Genomic DNA, 11,670 nt, shown 5'->3' with positions numbered 1-11,670 from the left:
TGGCTGGAAGCCATTCTTTTTGCAAAGAAAACTATTTATCAGATTCAGTCATGTAAAAATGATTGCTTAAATTACACAGGGCTATCAGCTCGCAGATTTACCCAGGAGTGGAATCTCTTGGGTAGACGCTATCTGCAAGTTTTGCACATCATCTGAGATGTGTTTTGTCTATAAAATATAGATAAGTTTAATTAAAGTAAATTAGTTTTGTGGAGCAGTATGTGAGATCCTTTTGAGTTGAGAAGTAGCCATGCTGAGATTTCAGTGGCGTTAAGAGGGAAGTAACGAGCGTTGTGCTCCCAACCACGCACGGGATGCTGACGGCGGATGATGTTCCTGCCTGTGGCTTTTGCAGCGCTACACACAGCCTCTCCCGTGCATGCTTGTGCCTCTGATGCTAAACTTAAGCTGTTACCAAAATGCCGGCGTGTAAGTACAGCCTGTAAAGGGAATGTTATTGTGCATTTGCTTGTCACAGCTAAGGTGGTACGAAATTTGGCTCATCTTTTTGCAAGGCTGTCATCCATTCATCGTGCTGCACCTGTGAAATGGTCCCTTCATCAGCCTGCACTTTCAGTGGCCAGGCTGGTGTGATCCTCTCCACCAACTGCATTAGATTATACCGAGATGCAGCCTGTGTTTATCCCACATGAAAGTTAATGGATGTACCTTAGGACCTAATTAAGCTTCCTAGTCACCACAAATGTCTTCTGAATTACATCTCGGCAGGGTCATGGCTTTTTTGATGCCACTTCCCCAAGCAGGGTTTTTATTTAATTGGAGATGTAACCAGGCCTTTGTGGAAGACATCAGGATATGTTTCTGTTTTTAAAGAACTTTGTGTTCCTTTTTTACGAGCACATATTATGTGTGAACCCTTTCTCCTAGCACCAATGAATCTATTCCAGCACACACTCAATTGCACTGAAAAACTTGCTATCGTGCTTCCAATCGATGCTGTGCTGTCAATACAAGGGCTGTTCCTAGGCGGACAAACTTGCCTTGCCTTGGGTCTGATCCCGGGTCTTGCAGCAGCAGCGCGAGCTCACTCCTGGCCTCCCAGCTTAGCACTTGGCTGGCAGGAGCCCTCCAGGTGGGGATTTTGGGTGGATTTAGAATTTCTCCCCAAGCCAGCAGCTGTGCCTGGCCCAGTCTGTGTGCCCAGGTGTGGTGATGGAAGTCCTGGGGAAGTGTCCTAGACCCACCTAGGCTGTTGTGTGCAGTTAACACATTTGGAAATAGTCGAGAGAACTTGTTCCTGCGGAAGTGTTGACACAGGACAGTCTTCTACATGTAGTTAAGATATTTAAAGGATATGTTTATGTAGTTAAGGCACATCAGTAACAGCAAACAATCACAGAATCACAGAATTGTAGGGGTTGGAAGGGACCTCAAGAGATCATCGGGTCCAACCCCAATGCATGTGGAAGGATGTTTGTATAGGACCAAGACTGGTTAGGTGCCAAGAACTGAGCAAAACAGAGGTCCAAGGAGTCTCTCCTGGTCCAGCTGAAGACGCAGCTGCAAGGAGCCTGTGATGGAGACTCTTGTTGCCACCAGAAAGCAGCTGATGGCCCTGCTGGGAATTGGATTCCCCACGAGTGATGCCATGCGCACAGATCCCAGTAATTTAGGTTTTTCACTATTAACAAACACTCTGAGTATCTGTGCAACAGTATCCTGATTGGCTTTGGCTAAAATGGTCACTAATGAGTGCACAGAAATGCTGGGAACTCAGTAAATGGTTTGGTGTCATCCTGCAAAATATTGCATGCTTAAATGCAAGTCAGCTTGCAGATGGATCCTGTTCCCAGAAGGGAAGACAGATGTCCTGCTCACAGTTCACAGTCATGGTAAATACCACAATTAATAAATAGATGGGTGCTGCTAAACCTGCCCTCAGGGTTCCTGGCCTGCAGGGACAGTTGTGTGATGGAGACCCAGGACATGGCTAAGAAACATAATAGAAAATAACCAGTGAGGTTACTGTGGGCAGCAACCATCCCTCTTCACTCTAACGCTGGCTGAAATACATGAGCCCCCTCTCTTCCACCAAGAGATAAGTAATGGTATTTGCTTTTATCTGACTTTTAGGGTTTTCCTTTGCAAATCTCTTCATCCTATGTCAAGCTTGTCTTGGGCACCCTCTTGCAAAAGCCCTTCCACCCCTCTCACAAGGGGTTCGGTGTCCCTGCCAGCAGAGCAGTGCTCCAGGTTTAGGTGATGCCACGGACTGGGCCTTGTAGGCCTCACACCTATGGCCCTGCTGACAACTATTTTCCTGAAAACTCCACAAACTGCCTTTCCTAAACTTGACCCAGCAGAAGGCTGGTGGAGGGGATTGCAAGGGCCCACCATGCAGGGGGAGCCCCTCCACTGCCCCCCTGGGGCTCTTGTCCAGGATCTGCCACAGGCGTCTGGCCGTAGCTGCTGGGGCCGGTGCTCCTTGACCCATGCAGCTATTCAGAAAGTCTTTCTTTCCATAAAAACATGTTCTCCAGCAAGTGTGCCGGGGAGGATGAAGAGCTTGCATTTCTTAAATCTATGTGTAAGAATGTGCTAATCTAGTTCCTTGTCTAGTGACTAATTAGGCCCATTTACTCTTTCTGCTTCTTCTTGTGGATGCTGATACATTTTTTTTGCAAACCAATGTGCTTCTTCAGCACCTAATTTCGGCATAAACAATACCAAGCTGTTAGTGATGCAGAACTGCCTGGCTAAGAGAGCTGCTCTCCTCCAGAAACTTGCTAAATAAAGTCAAGGAAGGGTAAAAACTCTGCATGAAGGTCTCTCTCTCCCCTTTTTTTTCTTTTTTTTTTTCTTTTTTTTTTTTTTCTTTTTTATTTTTCCAAGTGAATTTATCTGAGCTTCTTGTTTCCATCCTCCAAGGGCAGAGGGTAGGACTGGGCCACTGTCAGCCTGCTGCAGACCCTCCCAGCTCTCTGCTCAGGGTGGTCCCACTGCTGGATATCATCTCCCCCTGCTAAGGGTGGGCACCACGAAGGGGCTGAGAGGAGAGCAAAAGCTGGAGGGGGAGATGGGGCTGGAGGTGGCTGTGGCTGGTGGCTTCTCCAGCCTCTTGGTGGGCCCCTCCATGCCCACATGGGTGCTCCTGGCAGCTCACCCAGTGCTGGTGAGGAGGATGGAGCCCACGGCCCTGGGCCAGCATGGGCTTGAATTTAACTTAATGCAAAACATGGGGATGGTGCTGCAATTTGGCAGTTTCACTGAGAGCTTTCCTTCCTGTAAAAACACAAACTTGCAGCTACACAAACCACAGGGAATAATGCTCTTCCCTTCACGGGAACTCAATTATCAGAGATCTACAGAAAACCTCAGCAAAGCAGCACAGCCACATCGGACAGATTGGGCTGAAGGGACTATTTCGGCTTTGTCAGCCAAGTGCAAGATGGGCTTATGGCTCCCACCTCCATGGATTCATGGTTATCCTGGAGGCATGAGGCTGCCACCCCTCATAAACTGGCCCTGAGACATGCTTGGGGGCCGGTGTGCTCAGCTGTCCTGCACTGTCCGTGACTGTCGGTGCACACACAAGCATTGGTCTCCTGAAATCTGACCAAATGCTCTCTGTTTGACACGTGTGATCCGGCAAGCTATGCTGGTTTGCAAGACTGTGTTTAAGATAAGCTCTTCCACTGCATTTGCTACTTAGAGAATTATTCTGTACATTCAGCATGCGACTCTCTCTGTGATAATGTGGGGTCTTAGATATTTAACAATTCCCACTCACATTTCTTGTGGGAAATATTCAATATCCCACCTAAATATTCTCCTCCTTATTGTAAATATTCATCATTTTCCCATCTACTGCTGACTGTCTGCACAGCCACTGAAATTTTCTTTCTGTCAGCCAAGTCATAAAGCATTAAGAGGGGCAGTTTTTCTTAACTAAATGAAAATATGAGCTTGTCTATTTAGCTCTGCAGTGATTTTAGCATCCATTCTGTGTTCAGTTAATGTATGTGACTGCAGCAGCCACCGCTTCTGCAGGAACGAGTGACACCACACAATCTTTTTTTTTTTTTTTTTTTCCCATTATGGAAACACAAAGGTGAGAATTTGCTCCTCTGTGGTAACCCACCTAATACTGTCCCTCAGTTCGCAGCCCCCTAACCACGCCATTTTCCTGGTCTGCTGTCTATTATTGTTCTGCTACAGCCTCCCAGGGGCAAAGCCTCCATGGGCTCCTTGGGCAGCCAGGCCCAACAGGAGGCTATTTCCTTCTCCAGCACCTCCTCACAGCTGCCTTGACTCGTCTCAGTCTTCTAGTTCTGTTCCCTCAGTGTCTGCCATGTACCCTTCCACGTGAAGCCTTGCAGCCAGGGTGAGAGGTGCCTCTGGAGACCACTGGGGCCATGCAGGGCAGAGGATGATGCTGCTGGCCTCCAGCAGTGCTCCTGCATGCCTGTGCCCGCATGAGGATCATCCCTGAAATGTGGGATTGATGTCTCCCAGCTCAAGGTCACAGAATTACAGAAAGGTTTGGGTTAGAAGGGACCTCAAAGATCATCCAGTTCCAGCCCCCTGCCATGGGCAGGGACACCTCCCACCACACCAGGCTGCCCAAAGCCCCATCCAGCCTGGCCTTGAGCACCTCCAGGGATGGGGCATCCACAGCTTCTCTGGTCAGCCTGTGCCAGGGCCTCACCACCCTCAGAATAAAGAATTTCTTCCAAATATCCAATCTAAATCTATTCTTTTTAAGATTTAGATTAGATATTTGCTCTGATTGTGTTGTGTGCTCTCCTTCCACCAAAGGCAAAGCTGAGCTGCCCACATCAGTCCTTCTGCAATCCAGGGTCAGAGCATGTCCCAGGTAGCTCTCAGAGGCCGTCTGCAGTGTGTTACCTGGCTACCTGTGGAGAGTGTCTTTGATTAGACTTGCATTTATTATACATAAAACTGTGCAGATTTGTCATGGTTCACATGTGAAGTGAGGAACATGTCGCCTTTGCACTGCCAGCTCTCACCTGTTCTATGTCATCTGAAATGTGTCCAAGATTCAGTGGAGCAGCCAGCAGGATCACTGTCCTTTGGTGTTCCCTGGTCAATGTGGGAACTGCTGAGAGCAAATCCTGGTTCTGTTTTGCAAGTCCCGAGCATGTCCTTGGTGCAACCAGTGCTCTCTGGGCAAGTGGTGCCCTAGGAGAACACTAAGCCTGTGGCCAAGCAGAGAGAAAATAGTGCCAGTCCTTCAGAGGCTGATGCTATGCACAGCGTAAGGAAGATCACAGTGTGTGGAAATGCACAACGCTCAAGCTGGAGTGAGAGGAGAAATTTTTCATTTTACTGAAATTGTTGCATTGAGTTACCACACCATTAAGAAAACCACGATCTTGATCAGATTAATGGGTGATTATCCCATGAAGAGCAATTTTGGTGTTATGTATGAACAGAAATGAAAACCTCTCTAGCATGGCTCATTGCAATTAAAAATAGGTGCTTCAGCTGACATTTGCTGCTCTGGGATTCAGCTGCAGCTAACAAAGTGCACAGTCTCTGCTGCAGATTGTAGGGCTCCTCGGCAGGGTATTAGGGAAGTTCTCAACACTCCTGGGCTGTGGTCAGTGCTGCACTCATTTTGTAAGCCAGGTTTTTCACTCCAGGTTAACTCTGAGCCAGTGGCAGAGCTGGGAAGAGAATCTGGGTCTGGCTGCAATGCTCTGCTGGGTGCAATGGTCCTCTGGGTGCAAATCCTGCTGGTGCCTCTGCCTTCCTTTCCAGAAGGAGACACCAGGTTTGTTGTGTGTTGAAAGGGTCTCCTGCTCGTTCCCTCTTGTTCCCGTCAGTGCCTGAAGAACCCCTGGCACCAGCCTGCAACCTGCAGCTTGACCAAGGATCTCTCTGTGTATTTACGGTCATGCTTTAAGCACCCCTCAAAGTGTCTGAAAGTCACCGGGTTGATTCTTTGAAATGCTGGGCAACTTCCATACCTCGAGGTCAGGAATAAAAATCCTGCTGGTTTGTCAAGAGCAGGGGTGGGCTCAGGGCTGGCATTTCTGACAAAAAGCCTCACTTTTAACCCCAGCTCCAGAGAAATGATGGCCCAGCTCATGACCTGTCACCTTTGCTCACACCAAGCAGCACTTACTAGTTGGAGATGTGTTCAAGGAGCTATATTTAGCCAGAGCATTATGAAACAGCAGCCAGAGCGGCAGGCAGATCCCCCAGAGCTGGTGTAGGGGCTGGGAGAGCCATGGTAAACTGGTGGTGGAGGTCCAAAAGGGCAGATTAAGGCTGCTTGGTCCTCACTGCTGGGAGGTGCACGGCACTGCACTGTGCCATGCCACATCGTGGAGACCTGCCCTGGCCCAGCAGTGGTGGGATATATATATGAAAAAAGGATGTAAAAACTGGGCTGATGATGACTTGGCTGAAAGGGACACTTTGGGACAATTTGCTCATACGGCAAATCCTCTGTCTTTTTGTTCTTCAAGAGCAAGACCTTGGTAGGGATGGGATTTTCCAGGCTGCTTTCAGCATAATGCAGCCTTTTACAGCCCTCCAAGAGATGACCTGTGCTCTACCAGAAAACAGGAGTGGATGATGTTTAGTGGGGACTGTTAGTGTTAGGTTAGAGGTTGGACTCGATGATCTTGAGGTCTCTTCCAACCTAGAAATTCTGTGATTCTGTGTGATGTAGGGGAAAAAGCATTTTTGTTCACTTCAGACCACTTTTTGAAAAAAAAATCTCTTTTTATTCTTATAAACAATCTATCTCATAAACAAAATTCTGCTTAAGTAACACTTCTCTGTTCAGTATGTTGTTTGAGCAGCAGCCTCAGACAGGTGGTGACAGGCTGCATGAGGGCTGGTAGAAAGAAAGCCCATGAGCTGTGTAAATCAGTCCTTTGGGAGCTGTGTGCTTAGCTCAGGCACTTTGCTGCAGTGCTTCAAAGTTTCTTACAGCTTTGGTAGAGTTCAGCAGTAATCAGTCACCAACAAAACATAAATCTGCAAATTAGCACAGAAACCATGGATTCCTTTCTCATCGCTGTCTGGTGGCCTTACAAAGGCCCTTTCCGAACTGGGTGGAGAAATGGTTTGTAAAGGAGGGGAAAGAACTCAGCTCTTTTCTGGCACCCCGGTGGTGAATGCAACTGAAAGGGTGACTGGTTCATTTTACCAGCCCGTGCCTTTTGTTCAGGAGCAGCTTCTGTCTCTGCTGTTCTTTCAGGAACTTGCGCTTGATGCATATGCAATTCCACCACAGAAGTAATTACACAGAGTCAGGAAGGAGTTATAATTCAATGTAGTGTTAAAACAAGAACGTACTTAGAGTTGCCTATACTCGGGAGAGGAAACAGAAAGTTCCTTCATCTGTGAAGCAGATCTGAGCAGGGACTGAAGATACCCAAGGCAGGATCTTGCTCTGGAGCTCCTGTAGGCAATAGCAACGGCAGCAAGCGTTAGCATTGGAAGTAGCCCCTGAGCTCACTCCAGGTTCATTTTGCCTTCTCTCCTGGAGCAAACCATGGGTTTGTCATTGGAGTTGGTGGCTGGCAAGAAAAGGATGGAGAAACCCTCAGAATGAGACAAGGGACTGATTTTGCATCTGCAAAATCTGAGCTCATATGTGAAAACACACCCTAATCCCTGTGTTGGCAGTGGTGTTAATTGTTATTTACTAACCATGAGCGAGGCTCTGGCAAACAGAAGATGTGGATCCAGACGGGCTGTTTCTGGGCCTGTCCTCCACCCAGAGATGTCAGCAGGGCAGGTGGCACCAGTGACCATGTCCCCAGAGGAGTGTCTTCCAGCCTGGAAGGGGCTGTTTGGAAAGCAAGGAGACAAATCTGCATTGTCTGGACCAGGAGATTTCTGTGGCCAGAAACGTAGCTGGTGGCCACCAGCAGCACCCAGTGGATCTGTGTCAGTTCGGATCAGCTGTGGGTTTGCCTGCTCAGTGTCTGGATGTGAAATGTGAACAGAGGTCTGGAGTCTTCAGGAGATGAAGGAGATGGAAATGAAAACGTCCAGGTACCACCTGGGAGCAGGGGGAGGTAGAGAGATGCTTGTGTTGGATGCTGCACTTCGAATGCTCACTGTAGAGTCAAACACTTTGCACTAATGATCGCCTGTTGCGAGCAGTGATGCAAATGTGTTCTCACCAGCAATATGAGAAAGCTGCCGTTGTCTCAGCTTCACTTGTGGTTTGACAAGCGCTTTGCAGCAGGCGATGACAGCCCCTGACACAGCCAAGGCGCTTTCGTAGCATTTTGTACCTCTGTCAGTCTAAGCGGAGCTGACTCGTGATCCATTTTTAGGTCTGATCGGAGATTTTCCTCTAGGATTTTCCCCCAGTTCACAGAAACACTTCCAAGAGATGTTTTCATGTGGTATTGACCTCTGCTTTGATCCCTGACCCTGTGTGCTGGGCAGTGGCACTCTGGGAGCTCGGTGCTGGAGCTCGTGCCACTGCCCCAGCATCGCCTAGCAAAACTCAGGGTTAAGGAACAGACCCAGGTGAATCTCAAAATGAAGCATAAATGCAGCAAACCTGGCTTGCAGGTGTTTCAGACGCTGCCCAGGTGCCCGTGAAATCCATGGGGTTTGTTGGGACTTCTGAAGAAGCAAATGCTACTGGCTACTTTCTTATGAGAAACACAGCACAGTGGAAGGAATGGCAGCAAATGCAAATTGTTGTGATTTTTTATTTTTTCTGCTATCTCATGCACATTTCCTTGGCAGCAAGGTAATGCTAGGAGATAGCTCCTCAGAGAAGTAAGGAGAGCAGTGCCCTGTAATGCACAGCCTGGAGCTCAGGGCAGTGATTAGCTGTATTAGCGGTATCGCTGCTGTTATTCAAGTGCCATTCTTTGCAGTGAGAAGTTTCAGGACTAAAGAAGTTTGCAACTATTGAAAAATGCTGCTAGACTGTATGCTCTTGGTTTTGTTTGGTTTTGGGTCTTCAGGAATAACATTCATTTAATGGCCGGTCCCATTAAAATTGTGATATTGATTCATTTGCCAGGAAAATGAATGGGTGGATATCTCCTATCACACGGTTGTATTGATCTTCTAGGAGCTGATGGGATGACGGCTTTCATCATCGGACAGCACGTTAACACCTTAATTGATATATTCTGAAACCTAATTAGAGGCCAGCTGGATTCCTTGTGGGAATAATATTTATTTTTGATGTTGACAAAGTGCTCCCAAATGCAAGTCATATGGTGTGATTTAACAGTGATTAAAACTTGGCTACGAGCGCAGGCAACTTGAGGAAACTGCCAAGCAGCTGAGACTAGAAAAAAAGTGAAGCCCTAGATGTGTGTAATTACTTTGTGCTCTGCCACATACACACATCTCTGCCTGTCTCTCTGTCAGTGAAATATCAGGAGAATTGTTATAGCACTTTAATTATTCACTGTCAATCATCCCTCAACCAGCACAGACGGGTGTGTGCGTTATCTGAAAAGTGCAGTGTTATCTGAAAGCTCTTGGGGAGGTCGCTGAGGTCACACAGGTAAGTGCAGGGGGCTCAGGAGACCTCAGCACCCAGCCCGTCCTCCTCGGGGGGTGCTCCTGCGGGCCCTGCTCCCAGCCCCTCGCCCGGGCTGAGCCGCTCACCTTTTATTACTACTGAAGGCTGTGACCGTTTTTCAATTTTCTTCCATTTGTGGCAGGTATGAGTTCTGTCTGCCTGGCTGTAATTGATTCCTGTTCTCATTTCTCTCCTCCTGCCTTCAGACCAGCCCCGTGCTCTGCAGAGCTCAGTCAATGTCTGCAGCCGCCGGAGCTCTGCCGTGCTGGCAGCCCCCAGCGCGGCTGCTTCGCCCTCCGGAGCATGCAAACGGTGGGGCTGTGCTTGGGCAGCCCCAGGAACTTGCAGGTGTCTCTGGCACAGGGTGAGTTTCTCCTTTGCAACCTGCTTACCTGCAGCAGGTAGCTTCAGCCCCTCAGGGTGCCCGTCAGCTTCTTGTGCTGGCTCTGGTAAGGTCGCTCCTCTGGGTTCGGGAGCCAGGCAGGCACCAAAGCAATGCTTGGCAGCTCCTGCAAGCCCCATCACATTCCTGCTGGCTTCGTTTTGCTGTTTCTTCTGCTGTAGCCCTCTTGATTGGGTCAAACTCCAGCTGGGCATCCAGGACCTCGTGTCAGAGAGTCCGAAAGAGGAGCACAATCCTGCAGGGACATCGCTGCCCACGGTCACTCCCCTGCTATGGCCCAGGCAGCTGCAGCATCCTCTCAGGACAGCGCTTCTTACCTCTGCTAATGCTTGGCCTTTTGTAGCTCTCATGTAATCTCATCTCCCTCGGTGCTGGGGGCAGCTGCGAGAGGAGAGAGACTCATCTCCTCAACATTTACCGAAAGGTTTTCTGCTGCTGTCCAACTGCGAAAAGTCATCAAGAAAAGATTTTGTTTCTGTTAGGTTGGGCAAGGAATTTGTTAGTTTTTATATGAAACTAATTTAGTGTTTTCTCCCTGGCAATGCTCTCTTTTGGTAAATCTTTATGAAGCTGGCATTAGCCTCCCTTCCCTGGCAGCTTCCCATTTCATCCCAAGCACGGTCTTGTTGCAGGTGACCTCTGACACGGGCTGGTTCTTGTTCTGGGTGACCCACAAGCTGTCCTGCTCCTCTGCCCTGAGCTGATTGTGCTTCCCACCTCAGCATGGGAAGGATGACTTGCAGCAGCTTTATCCAAGCCCTCTGAGACCCAGAGCTCCTCTTGCACCCGTGGCTCTTGAGCTGATGTTGGCTACCAGAGGCCATGAGGGGGACAGCCTGTCTGCGGGGCCACGGGTCAAATGCACACAGCTGTGAACAAGCTATGGACAAATAGCCTGAAAAAAAAAAAAAAAGAAAAAAAATCCTTCAATGATTGCAGGTTTCCTGGTGTGACTGAAAACCTGCAGAAGGTGCCAGCCCAGGAGCAGCTCCAGGCTTTCCAGGCTGGCTTCATACACCAGGTAATGAGCCTTCCTTGGGCTGAGATGGCTGTTAGAAACCTCTAAGAAGAGAAAGACTCAAATAATTCCCCTTGCAACAGGTAACATATATTATACAGTAACTACGTATAAAGCTTTAATGCACAAGCTGCTTTTCTATGCTTATCGCTGGAGGCTCAGTGTGCGGCTCCAGCACCATGGCACATGGGCTGCAGCTGGGCCATGTGGAGAGCTGAATTATTTTTTTATCCTCTGGAGTCGCATGGTGAGCCAGTAGCTGTCTTCTGCTAGAATCACAGAATCACGGAGTCATTAAGGTTGGAAAAGCCCTCCAAGATCATCTGATCCAACCATCCCCCTACCACCAATGTCACCCATTAAACCATGTCCCCAAGCACCACGTCCAACCTTTCCTTGAATTCTCCCAGGGATGGTGACTCCACCACCTCCCTGGGCAACCCATCCCAATGCTAGGGCAGACAGGGAAGCTCTTTCACTCATTGCTTTCCTCTCTGAACAGCAGCCTTGCAGGAGAGGTGATGGGGGTGATGCAGGGCAGTGCCAGGCACATGGGAAATCCACAATCTGGGTAAAGCTGCCAGGTGGAAAAGGGGACGTGAGGAGGAAGCCCTGAGCTGTGTGTGATAGATGAGGTGTCTACCCAAGGCTGCCACCCTTCAGAAGTGTGCTGATGGTTGCAGGTCGGGTGGGAGGTAGCACACGCTGCCTTGTCTGAGAGAAGAGATCAGCACCCGAGGA

The 11,670-nt window shown here is 48.8% G+C and overlaps 1 long non-coding RNA gene across 1 annotated transcript; it reads left to right on the top strand.

Moving 5' to 3' along the window:
- The first annotated feature begins 9,203 nt into the window (after positions 1 to 9,203).
- On the top strand, positions 9,204 to 11,670 carry LOC119714439 (uncharacterized). The gene is made up of 3 exons (XR_005261662.2): positions 9,204 to 9,490; positions 9,651 to 9,872; positions 10,544 to 11,670. It is a non-coding gene; the product is annotated as an uncharacterized lncRNA (long non-coding RNA).

The sequence above is a fragment of the Anas platyrhynchos genome, chromosome 1, assembly GCF_047663525.1.
Source record: "Anas platyrhynchos isolate ZD024472 breed Pekin duck chromosome 1, IASCAAS_PekinDuck_T2T, whole genome shotgun sequence".
NCBI classification, from domain to species: domain Eukaryota; kingdom Metazoa; phylum Chordata; class Aves; order Anseriformes; family Anatidae; genus Anas; species Anas platyrhynchos.
The sequence above is the reverse complement of the archived record's forward strand: the minus strand, read 5'-3'. Positions and strand labels throughout refer to the sequence as shown.